Here is a 14305-nt window from a genome sequence, read left to right as displayed (position 1 = left end):
AACCACTAAGCCAGCAGGGAAGCCCTGTAGCATTTTTTGACTCGCACTGTGGCTGATTTCAAGCCGCTGATGTGACTTTTTTGGTGAAGTTGAGAAGAGATGCCCTCGATCAGCTCTCATGAGACACCAGCTCCAGCCCATCACTGAGTTTATACAATTTCACGTAAGGCATTTGGTCACCTCCTGTGGTTTCTCTAACAAATCAAACATTTTTGAGCTTATGAAAATATGCTCGGCCACCTGTTATAATACAATTATAGCCTTATTTACATACCATGAATGATATTCAGAGAAAGCAAGTTTTTTAAAAAAACTTATTTATTTTTATATTTATTTTTGGCTGCGTTGGGTCTTCGTTTCTGTGCGAGGGCTTTCTCTAGTTGCGGCAAGCGGGGGCCACTCTTCATCGCGGTGCGCGGGCCTCTTCACTATCACGGCCTCTCTTGTTGCGGAGCACAGGTTCCAGACGCGCAGGCTCAGCAGTTGTGGCTCAGGAGCCCAGTTGCTCCGCGGCATGTGGGATCTTCCCAGACCAGGGCTTGAACCCATGTCCCCTGCATTAGCAGGCAGATTCTCAACCACCGTGCCACCAGGGAAGCCCGGAGGTTTTATTTTCTATAATCATTTACATTAGTGTGCATATAGTTTGAAGTCCTCACAGGTGTTTTGTGATAACATTAAAAATATGTTCCTTGACCATATGCAATCATTATCTATTGCTTTAAGAGTTTTGCGTATGAAAACATTTGCGTATATAGCTGGTACAAAAGGCAACATTAAAGATCTTAGACATTCAGCTACATGTTCTGTGACCCATAAAGGCCATGCTGGAGGCCACCTAGGAGGCTGGAACATTCAGAATCCACACCCATCTCTTTCCAGCCCACACCCAGTGACCCTCTGGCAAGTTTCTAAAACTAGGACATGGTATATTCAGTTCTGCCCACTGTTCCCATTTTCCATGCAGCTATCCCGCAAACCTGGGAAAGGGTGAACACAGCATCTATGTATGGACCCCAATCCAGTGTACAAAACACACTTATGATATGAGGCTTTCCCTGCTTGAGGCAGCCTTTGTGATGGTTAACTCACCAAAACTGGCAGAGCTGAGAGGGCAGCTAGACTGTGACAACAGCATGCAAGTCAAGTTATCATTGGCTCCATAGAAATCTTACACGAAAAGACAAAGATTCCCATGGATTGGGCGCATTTTTGGTGGGCTTATAAATTGGTAGAGCCATTTCAAGGTCAATTTCGGTAACGTGTACTGATTTCTAAACATGAACGTCCTCTGACCAAGAATTCCACATCCAGAAATCTGTTCTACAGAAATATTCACACCAATACGTAAAGATACAAGAGGATGCTCACAGAAGCAGTGTGAAAGCAGGTGTCTGGAACTACCTACTTGCTACTAGGAGAACAGATATATATGGTTTATTCATACTAGGGGGTACTACGGCACTATAAATTTTTACGGTGCACGTACATTTTTACAGGGAGCATATATTGCTTCTGTTTAAAATTTAAAAAGTAAGCTGATGATTCTTTTCCTTCTGCCTCATCTCAATGGGAAAAAAATCACAAGAAAATCTTTTTTAAATGTATAATCGAATTGATCTGATTGAACACTCTTAACAGCACAGGGTAGTAACATGACATGTTGTCATGTCTGTTATAGTTTTCAAATCACTGCCTTTGATTTCCTCTGTGGAATCCTTCCTTATTGTCCCTCAATAGCATCTTGAACAAAGCATATCGTGTTCATACAACTTTGATTATACTGTTCAGTTTGCAAACTCTGACCTTGTATCCAATTCTTTTTTTGTGTGTGTGGTACGCGGGCCTCTCACTGTTGTGGCCTCTCCCGTTACGGAGCACAGGCTCCGGATGCGCAGGCTCAGCGGCCATGGCTCACGGGCCCAGCCGCTCTGCGGCATGTGGGATCTTCCCGGACCGAGGCACGAACCCGTGTCCCCTGCATCGGCAGGCGGACTCTCAACCACTACGCCACCAGGGAAGCCCCCTTGTATCCAATTCTGATCCCAGCAGGTCGGGGGCCTGCTGTGGGGAGGGGGCCATTCTGCCTCCGGAAACTTCCTCTTGATCCCTCTCACAGGCTCTTGCTGTTCCTTCAGCGATGAGGCAATAACGGGAGATGAGAGAATTGGTGCAGCCACAGCCTCCCCAGATCCTCCCTATTCCTCAGTTCCCTCAGCTTTGGCCGAACCCCTAATCTCTGCTCCATCCTGCTCCTGCCAGGACAGCCCAATGCTCCTCTGATCCTGGATTCCCTCACCTGCAGACAGCATGCTTGAGAAGGATGCAGCAAAGTGGTTCAATTTGGCTAGCTTCCCAGATGTTCTTTTGACCCATGGGAAACTCACATGTGTGTGCATACTGAGTGCAGGCTGGCCATGCTCTCTTCAAGGACCACATCCCCCAGTTTCCTCTTCCTCTGGGTAGATCAACAATCCTATCAAACAAGATGACAAGCTCTTCCTGCAGGCATCATCGAAAATTACATGATTCTTTGAGAGTTGGCTTAGGGGAGTCGCAAGTGACTCCACCCCCAGGGAGAGTAATTACCTCTCAACATATGCATTCAAACTCCCAAGACCTCAGTGAACCCCCTTTCCAGTTTCCTTCCCATCCTCTGTCCCCCAAAGGAAATGATCTCTTTTAACCACTTATTTATTTCACACATTTATTTCTTTTATTTAGTTTATTGTCAACACACATCAGTTCTATAAAATGAAAAATTATGAATAATCAAAGCATAATCATGAAAATTCAAAGTAGCTATTCAACACAAAAAATACAACCACAAAAGCAGGTTCACTCACGCACACACAGCAGCAGGAGATGCAGCAGATATTTCAAAGGACAGCAAGTGCTTGCTTTTTCATTTGAAGACCGTGACCATATCAGATACTAGAATGCATCAGTGAATCAGCGTGTGTTCACCACAGGAGTCAAAATTCATTTGTAAAAATGTCTTTCACACTGAAATTGTTGTAAAAGACACACTTTGCAGAATTAAGCCTCCTCTCAGGCTTCTTGCCAGTTTCTAACACCTAAAAACTAACTGATACAGAAAATGTTTCAGATGTTAACTATTCTGATTCTTAAAGGTTAAGAAAGGATGTTCAAAAATAATTTAAAAGAATCATTGCAAACAATCATACTGGTACTCTCCCAGCCTTACTCCAGCATGGGCGTCTCTGGTTCTGTATCTGCAGCCCCGGGCAGGGCCTTCAGCGCACTCCCACCACTTTGCTTGCTTCCTTCCCTGGTTCTTCTACTGGTAGCTCCACTCTGGCTCCAGGCAGCTTTGTGTCCAGTGACTATGCCTGCTCCCAGAGTCTTGGTCTGAAACTCAGTTCCACAGGGGCCAAGGCTCAGGACATCCCCAACACTGGTGAGACTTGGGGGGTTCCTCCTCCAGCCAGCAGACCCCTGTATACTGGTTGCCACAGTCCACATCAGGCCGAGGAACTCTCACTGTCGTCTTCTTTCCCAGCAGCAATTTGGAGAAGATTTTGTAGACAAAGGTCCACATCACTGCTGGCACTCTGATTATGTCACGGCTGCTGCCTCCCTGGATGTTCTCTAGACTTTCCCTGGAGGTAGCCCTTGGAGAAGAGCTGGTCAGTGAGAGACCTGGGAGAACCTTAGGACTGGGAAACAGAGAAGTAGCAGGTTAGCTGGGCCGCACGGGGGTGCGGGCCAGAGTCTTTGTTGGGACTGAAGCTGGCTTTAGCATGGTAAACCCCACACAAGCTGCGGGCCACCTGTCATCTGCCTTCTACGAATCTGGAAGTTCACAACCTCATTGTAGGGCCAGGTGCTGACCACAATTTTAACTGTCATCTTCTTTGCTGCTCTCAGTAGTTCAAAGAAGCAAGAGAAACACCAGTAGCATGAAAAAAACCAAAGTCAGTGAAAGGAAATGGGTCATTCAAGTGGAATTAGGTCCCTCTGTTGTCAGCTAAGGAACCTCAGGCACAGTAACCTAGATTTCGGATTTCTTCTCTGCACTATTAAAAGCTTAGAAGCATCACTCCCATTCTTACAATAAGAAAATAACTGAATAAATTGAAAAACAATATCTCTTCTTAGATCCATCAGAGAACTGAAGTCACAAGGCAAACTGTAACTAGAGAGAGAGGCAGATACAGAGAATCACAGCTTATGGGTGAAACCACACAACTCAGATGGGATTCAAACCCAGCCAAAACTCAGGTTGGGAACTGAACCCACGAACTAGGACTTTTACTCAGCCAAAACTCAGATCGGCACTTGAACCCACTGTCTTTTAGTTAAAATCACTCACCTGGTGTCAGGACTTACTGCAGCTCAGGTTCTTTATGTCTCAATGCAGAAGGAATTCGGTGAGAGACAAAATGATAGGTAAGAAGTGGATTTATTTAGTAAGCTACACATTCTATAGATAGAATGCAGTCCATCTCAAAAGGCGAGAGTGGCCCTAAAATGTGGGGTGGTTAGTTTTTATGGGCTGCGTAATTCCGTAGGCTAATAAAATGGGAGGATTATTCCATCTTGGAGAAGGGGCGGAGATTTCCAGAAATTGAGCCACCACCCACCTTTTGGCCTTTTATGGTCGGCCTCAGAACAGTCATGGCACCTGTGGGTGCATCTTCTAGATGCTAATGCATTACAGTATGCATAAAATGAGGCCCAATGTCTAAGGGAAGTCAAATCTTCCACCATATTGGGCATAGTTGGTTCTAATGAGTTTATGTCATATCCTCAACGGCTATGTCATTCTTTAAGGGTTGTGCTCTGCCCCCTTCCCTCCTGTTTCACAGGGAGCCCCAGAAGAGAAGCCTGCTGGTGGAGACAGTACCAGTAGGAACACAAACTGCAATTAACCAACTGCTGGGGGCAGAGTGTGGACAAGCTTGAGAGTTCAAAATGCTAGGCGGGGACCAGTTTAGTCCCCTCTCCCACTTTTCTGAGTTTCACCTCCAGGAGCCCCACCAAGTTCTCACTGTGAAGATTGGAGGAAAATCCCCTCATGCTTCCAGCAGGAACAAAAGCAACCATGTTGAAATCTGCCAGAGCATCCTGTTCTTCCTCCAATTCTCTGTGACAAAGGCCAGCACTCAAGGGAAACTACTTTATCTGACCTGGGGAAGGGCAATTAGCCAGCCCCTCTAGACTTCCTGTCAGTAGAAGAGGGGAGGGGGAGGCTGAGAAGCACTTGTGAAGATCATACCCCAGGGGCCCAGACCCACAAAAAGACTGAGACATAATTATAGGACTATAGAATGTTCCCTCTCCCCAGTGCCGCCTTCCAACTCAGCAACAGAACCCCTGCACGATGACAGCGGATTATAGTTAAAAAAAACTGAAAGGCTCAGACTCTATTTAACGAGGACTTGATAGGACAAAGAAAAACAAGGACACTAGAGGAAACTGACATTTCAGACAACTACAGCTACAGCAAACAGCAAACACAATATAACTCCCAGCCAGATCAACATATACTGTCACACTAAAGCCAATTTATCTGGTTTCTATTACCTAATGTATCAAGTTCAGCTTTCAACAAAAATACAAAGCATGCTAAAAGGCAAGACAAAAAAAAGTCTGAAGATAAAAAGAAAGCAACAGAACTGAATTCAGATATGGCAATGATTTTGGAATGACTGGACTGGGAATTTAAAATAACTATGATTGATATGCTAAGAATTCTAAAGGAAAAGGTGAACAACATTGCAAGAATGATGGATAACATAAGCAGGAAGACTGAAACCCTAAGAAGGAATTAAAAAAAATTGCTAGCAATCTAAAACACTGTAACAGAAATGCAGAATACCTTTGCTGGGCTCACCAATAGATAGGGCTGAGGAAAGAATCTCTGAGCTTGAGAATATCTCAATAGAAACTTCTCAAACTGAAATAAAAAGAGAAAAACATAGAAAAAATGAACAGAATATTCAAGAACTGTAGGACAATTACAAAAGGTGTAACACATGCATAATAAGAATACCAAAAGGAAAAGAAAGAGAGAAGGGAACAGAAGAAGTATTAGAAGTAATAATGGCTAAAAATTTCCTCAAATTAATAACAGGCAGCAAACTACAAATCCAAGAAGCTCAGAGAACACCACGCAGGATAAAACACTAGAAGTCTACACCTATGCATATCATATGCAAATTGCAGAAAACAAAGACAAAAAGGAAAATCTTGAAAAAAGTCAGAGGGAAAAAAACACCTTATCTATAGATGAACCTTACCTATAGAGGTTAGGAATTACATTGAATTCTTGTCACAAACCATGTAAGCAAGAATTGAGTGAAGTATTGAAAGTATTGAAAGAAAAAACCACCAACCTAGAAATCCGTAGTCAGTGAAATTATCTAATGCAATAAGACAAGAAAAAGAAATAAAAGGCATAGAGATTGTGAAGGAAAAAATAAAAATGTCTTTGTTCAAGGATGACATAATTATCTTTGTAGAAAATCCCAAAGAATTGACAAAAAACTCCTGGAACTAAGAAGTGATTATAGCAAGGTTATAGGACACAAAGTTAATATACAAAAGTCAATTGCCTTCCTATATACCAGCAATGAACAAGTTGGATTTGAAACTAAAATCACAATACAATTTACTTTAGCATGCCCCCCCCACACATACACACACACGAAGTATTATACGTAGGAATAAACTTAACAAAATAGATACAAGATCTATATGAAGAAATCTAAGAAGTGTGATAAAAGAAATCAAATAAATTCTAAATAAATGTAGAGATATGCCATGTACATGGAAAGGAATATTCAATATTGCTAAACTGTTAATTCTTCCTATTGATTTATAGATTCAATGCAATCCCAATCAAAATCCCAGCAAGTTATTTTGTGAATATCAACAAACTTATTCTGAAGCTAATATGGATCTGCAAAAGACCCAGAGTAACCAACACAATCATAATGAAGAACAAAGTCAGAAGACTGACACAATTCAATTTCAAGATTTACTGTAAAGCTACAGTAATTATGACAGTGTGACACTGCAAAAGAATAAATGGATCAATGGAAAGAAATAGAGAACCCAGAGATAAACCCAGGCAAATACAGCCAACTAATCTTTGTTAAGCAATGGTACTGGAACAACTGGACATCCAATGCAGAAGAAGAAGAAGGAGAAGAATTTAGACACTGACCTTGCACCTTTCACAAATATTCAAAATGAATCATAGGCCTAAATGTAAAATACGAAATTACAAAACTTCTAGAAGATAACATAGGAGAAAATCTAAAAGACCTTGGTTCGGTAATAAGATTTTAGATAAACACCAAAAGCATGATCTATGAAAGAAAAAAAATTATACACTGGATTTCATTTAAAACTTCTGCTCTGTGAAAGCGTTAAAAATAAAAATACAAGTTACAGACTGATAGGAAATATTTGCAGAATACATATCTGATAAAGGACTTGTATCCAAAATATACCAAGAATGCTTAAAACTCAACAACAAATCCAGTTTTTAAATGGGCAAAAGATCCAAACAGACACCTCAGAGAAGATGTACCAATGACAAATAAGCATATGAAAGCATGTTCAACATCATATGCCATTAGAGAATTGCAAATAAAAACATCAGGTTATCACTACACACCTGTTAGAATGGCTAAAATCCAAAACACTGACAAATACCAAACACTGACAAGGATGTGGAGCAACAAGAACACTCATTCACTGCTGGTTGAGAATGCAAAAATGATGCAGTCATTTTGAAAGACAGTTTAGTTTCTTACACAACTAAACATAGTCTTTTGACCATAATTCAGCCTTGCCATATGATCCAGCAATCACACCCCTCAGTATTTGCCTAAATGAATTGAAAATTTATGTCCACATTAAAAAAAAAAACAAATCTGAATGTGAATGCTTATAGAAGCTTTATTCATAATTGCTGAAAACTGGAAGCAACTAAGATGTTCTTTAAAAGGTGAATGGATAAACAAACTGTAGTACATCCATACAATGTAATATTATTCAGCAATAAAAGAAATGATCTATCAAGCCACAAAAAGACACATAAAAACCTTAGATGCATATTACTTAGTGAAAGAAGCCAATCTAAAAGGCTATATACCGTAAGATTCCAACTATATGACATTCTGGAAAAGGCAAATATATAGAATCAATGAAAAGATAAAATTGTTATCAGGGGTTTGGGGGGAGAAAGGGAGGGATAAATAGGTGGAATGCAGGGGATTTTTATGGCAGCAAAACTATTCTGTATGATACTGTAATGAGGATATATGACTATGCACTTGGCAAAACCCATATAATATACAACACCAAGAGTGAACCCCAATGTAAACTATGGATTTTAGTTAATAATAAAGTATCAATATTGGTTCATGAGTTGTAACAAATATATACCACCAGTGCAAGATGTTAATAATAGGGGAAACCTTGAGTAGGGGAGGCAAGGGGTGGGCAGGAATCATCTATACTTTCTGCTCGATTTTTTGTAAACCTAGAACTGCTCTAAAAGATAAACAAAATTGACAAACCTTTAGCTAGACTAAGAAAAAGAGAGGAAGACTCAAATAAATAAAATTAGAAATGAAAGAGGAGGCATTACAACTGATACCACAGAAATACATAGAACCGTAAGCGACTGCTATGAACGATTATATTCCAACAAATTGCATAACCTAGAAGAAATGGATACATTTCTATCAAGGCTGAATCAGGAAGAAATAGAAAATCTGCACAGACCAATAATAAGTACAAAGGGATTGAATCAGTAATCAAAAAACTCCCAACACAGAAAACTCTAGGACCACACAACTTCACTGGTGAATTCTACTACACATTTAAAGAAGAATTAACAGCAATATTCCTTAAACTCTTCCAAAATATTGTGAAGGAGAGAACACTTCCAAACTCATTTTACAAAGACAGCATTACCTTCATGCCAAAACCAGATAAGGATACCACAAGAAAAGAAAACTATAGGCCAATATCCCTGATTAATATAGGTGCAAAAATTCTCAACATTAGCAAACTGAATTCAAGAATACATAAAAAGGATTATATACCATGACCAAGTGGGATTTATCCCTGGGATGCAAGGATGGTTCAACATACACAAATCAATAACTGTAATACATCACATCAATAAAATGAAAGATAAAATCAGGATTATATCAAGAGACACAGGAAAAAAAATTGACAAAATACAACATCCTTTCATGAATAAAACCCTTAATGGATTGGGTATAGAAGGAACATACCTCAATACAATAAAGGCTATATATATGTCAAACCTATAGCTCACATTATACTCAATGGAGGAAAATTGAAAGCTCTTCCTCTCAGATCAGGAACAAGACAAGGATGTCCACTCTCACCACTCCCATTTAGTACTAGAAGTCCTAGCTAGAGCAATTAGGCAAGACAAAGAAATAAAAGGCATCCAAATTGGAAACAAGAAAAACTGTTGTTATTTGCCAATGATATGGTCTCACATATTAAAAAACCCAAAGTCAATCAAAAAACTAATTGCCCTAACTAGGACTTCTAGTACTATATTGAATAGGAGTTGCAAGAGTGGTCTACTCAGCCATAAAAATGAATGAATTTTTGTCATCTGCAACATGGAGGGACCTGGAGGGTATGACGCTTAGTGAAGTAAACCAGACAGAGAAAGACAAATACTGTATGTTTTCACTTGTATGTGGAATCTAAAAAATGAAGCTAATGAATGAATATAATAAAACAGAAACAGACTCACAGATATAGAGAACAAACTAGTGGTCACCAGTGGGGGAAAGAAGGGAGAAGGGGCAAGATAGATGTATGCGATTAGGAGGTACAAATTACCATGTATAAAATACATAGGCTACAAGGATATATTGTACAGCACAAGGAACATAGCTAGTATTTTATAGTAACTTTAAATAGAGTATAATCTATAAAAATATTGAATCACTATGTTATACACCTGAAACTAATATTGTAAATCACTATACTTCAATAAAAAATAAAAATGAAGGAAAAAAAATTTTTAAAAAAGGAGAGAAAACTATTGGAACTAATCAATAGTTTCAGTAAAGTTGTAGGATACAATATCAATATTCAGAAATCAGTTGCATTCCTTTACACTAACGATGAAGCATCTGAAAAAGAAATAAAGAGAACTATCTCGGGGCTTCCCTGGTGGTGCAGTGGTTAAGAACCCGCCTGCCAATGCAGGGGATGAGGGTTCGAGCTCTGGTCCAGGAAGATCCCACATGCCGCGGAACAACTAAGCCCGTGCACCACAACTACTGAGTCTGTGCTCTAGAGCCTGTGAGCCACAACTACTGAGGCCGTGTGCCACAACTATTGAAACCCACGTCCCTAGAGCCTGTGCTCTGCAACAAGAGAAGCCACCGCAATGAGAAGCCCGTGCACTGCAACGAAGAGTAGCCCCCGCTCACTGCAACTAGAGAAGGCCTGCGCACAGCAATAAAGACCCAATGCAACCAAAAATAAATAATTAAAAAAAAGAAAACTATCTCATTCACAATAGCATCAAAAACAATAAAGTACTTAAAAATAAATTTAACCAAGGAAGTGAATGATCTGTACAATGAAAAGTAAAGATTTTGCTGAAAGAAATCAAACAAATGGAAAGACTTTTCATGTTCATGTATTGGAAGAATTAATATTGTTAAAATCGCTATACTACCCAAAGCCACCTACAGATTCAGCACAATCCTGATCAAAATAGCAAAGGCATTCTTCACAGAAGTGGAAGAAATAATCCTAAGATTTATGTGAAACTACAAAAGACCCTGAATAGCCAAAGCAATCCTGAGAAAAGAAAACAAAGCCAGAGGTATCATGCTTCTTGATTTCACACTATATGACAAAGCCATAGTAATAAAAACGGCATGGTACTAGTATAAAAATAGACACATAGACCAATGGAACATTATAGAGAGCTTGGAATTAAACCCCCGCATACATGGTTAACTAATATTCGACAAGGGAGCCAAGAACACCCAATGGGGAAAGAAGAGTCTCTTCAACAAATCATGCTGGGTGAACTAAAGAAACACATGCAGAAAAAGAAATCTGGACCGCTATCTCACATCACTCACAAAAATTAACTCAAACTGGATCAAAGACTTAAACATAAAACCTGATACCACAAAACTCCTAGGGGAAAAAAAAGTGTAAGGAAGAAGCTCCTCAGTATTGGTCCTGGAAATGATTTTTTGTATATGACACCAAAAACACAAACACCAAAAGCAAAAATTAATCAATAGAACTATATCAAACTCAAAAGCTTCTGCTCAGCCAAAGAAACAATTAACAAAATGAAAAGACAACCTATAGAATGGGAGAAAAATTTTGCAAATCATATATTGGATAAGGGGATAATATCCAAAATATATAAAGAATTCATACAACTTAGCAACAACAATAAAAATCCAATTTTAAAATGCACAGAAAAACTAAATGGGCATTTTTCCAAAGAGGACATCAAAATGGCCAACAGGCACATGTAAAGATGCTCAACATCACTAATAATCAAGGAAATGGAAATCAAAACCACAAGAAGATATTACCTCCCACCTATCAGAATGGGTATCATCAAGAAGACAAGAGAAAACAAGTGCTGGTGAGGATGTGGTAAAAAGGAAATCCTGCTGTTGGTGGAAATGTAAATTCATCCAACAACTATGGAAAACCATATGGAGGTTCCTCAAAAAATTAAAAATAGATCTATCATATGTCCCAGCAATTCCACTTCTGGGTATGTATCCAAAGAAAATAAAAACATTATTTTGTAGAGCTATATGCACTCCCACATTTATCTCAGCATTATTACCATAGCCAAGATATGGAAACAGACTAAATGCCCATCAACAGATGAATGGATAAAGAAGATGTGGTATATATTCACATGGATCATTCAACCATGAAAAGGAAGATATCCTGCCATTTGAAACAACAAAAATGGACCTTGAGCACATTATGCTAAGTGAGATAAATCAGACAGAGAAAGACAAGTACTATATGACATAGCTTATATTTGGAATCTAAAAAAGTCTGACAGGTAAAAAACAGAGTAAAATGGTGGTTACCAGGGCATGGGGGTTAGGGGGATAAGACTGATGTTGTTTAAGGATACAAACTTGCAGCAAGTAGTAAATAAGCATTTGAAATTTAATGCACACTATAATGAATATAGACAATAATATTATACTATAATTATGTAATATGTTAAATATCACTACAATGGCAAGCACATTACAATGTATAAATGTATCAAAGTAACATGTTGCATACCTTAAATTTACATAATGTTATATGTCAAAGTTATTCAATTAAAAAATATATTGGGCTTCCCTGGTGGTGCAGTGGTTGAGAGTCCGCCTGCCAATGCAGGGGACACGGGTTCATGCCCCGGTCTGGGAAGATCCCACATGCCGCGGAGCAGCTAGGCCCGTGAGCTATGGCCACTGAGCCTGTGCATCCGGAGCCTGTGCTCCACAACGGGAGAGGCCACAACAGTGAGAGGCCCGCGTACCGCAAAAAAAAAAAAAAAAAAAAAAAAAAAAAAAAAAAATACACATACAAAATAAAAAATAAAACTGCTCTGGAATATAAAGTAATAAGAAAAAAGGTAGTGCAAAACAAGCCATCAACAAAATGAAAAGGTAACCTACTAAATGGGAGAAAATATTTGCAAATCATGTCTGATAAAGGGTTTTAATCTAAAAATTATAAAAACTCATACAACTCAATTGAAAAAAAATAAACTATCCAATTTAAAAATGGGCAGAGAATCTGAATAGACATTTTTCCAAAGAAGACATACAGATAGCCAACAGATATATGAAAAGATGCTCCACATCACTAATCATCAAAGAAATGCAAATCAAAACCACAATGAGATATCACCTCACACCTGTCAGAATGGCTGTTATCAAAAAGATAAAAGATAATAAGTGTTGGCAAGGATGTGAAGAAAAGGGAACACTTGTGCACTGTTGGTGGGAATGTAAACTGGTGCAACCACGATGGAGAACAGTATGGAGGATCCTCAAAAGATTAAAAACAGAACCACCATATGATCCAGCAATTCTACTTCTGGGGTATTTATCCAAAGAAAATGAAAACACTTAACTTAAAAAGATATCTTCACTCCCCTGTTCATTGCAGCATTATTTACAATAGCCAAGATGTGGAAACAACCTAAGTGTGCATCAATGAATGAATGAAGAAAATGTGGTATATAAATAAATATACACACAGTGGAATATTATTGAGCCATAAAAATTAAGGAACTCCTGCCATTTGTGACAATATGGATGGATCTTGAGTGCATTATGTATGTTAGGTGAAATGAGTCAGAAAGATAAATACTGTACCATCTCACTTATATGTGGAATCTATTAAAAAAAAAAAAAAAGGAAAAAGGTAGCCTAGATTTGGGGAATGTCGGTTTCCAAAATCTCAGAGAAAGGAGGGCTAGGACCTGTGTCCCCACATTCATGAAGTTAGTAGCTCCAGAACCATGTGGTGAGGGAGCCACAGCGGAATTCCTAGAGAAATAGGGCAGTCATCTTAATTGAAAAGAAAAGGAATGAGGAACAGTAGAGACCCATGTGGCAGCACAAGGACCTCTGCAAAATCAGGCAGGATAAATAGACGTGGAGAGCCACTGGCCCTGCACAAGACCTCAGAGACAGGCCCAGTTGCACTAAGACTCAGGCCACTGTGGTCTTACTTTCAGAGAACGGGAAGCTTCGCCTGCAGCAGGTGCTTGGCAAATCATCTACTGGTAGATTTGACTAATGTGCTCAAAGCTCAGAGGGTGTCAGGCCCTATGCTGGGGGGCTGAGGATCCAGTGTGGGTCTTATGGCCTAGCGGGAAGTGAAGGCATAGACCACTTACATGTGGCAGGAGCATGAGAGCTAGGAACTGGGAAACTCAGGAGCCACGTGGGTGCATGATGGGATCCCTACCTGAGCAGGGGATGGAAGATCTCTGAAAGGAAGAGAGGCCTGAACGATGTCTCATCATGGCCCAGGAGAAAGGGCTGGGGAGAAGGAAAGGTGCAGTCCATGCCACAGAACCAAGGGAGCCCCCAAGAACTTGATAATTACAGCAGGGCTGGGGTAAATGAGCGACTGGAGGAGGTTTGGGGGCAGGACAGAGAGAGGCCTTGGGGACACAAGAAGAGAGCTAGGTGTTCCCCACATATGGTCTGCCATAGGAGACCATGGCAGATTGGTCACACCCACAATTAAAATC

Source organism: Grampus griseus (genome assembly GCF_964374135.1).
Source record: "Grampus griseus genome assembly, chromosome: 3".
NCBI lineage: Eukaryota > Metazoa > Chordata > Mammalia > Artiodactyla > Delphinidae > Grampus > Grampus griseus.
The sequence above is the reverse complement of the archived record's forward strand: the minus strand, read 5'-3'. Positions refer to the sequence as shown.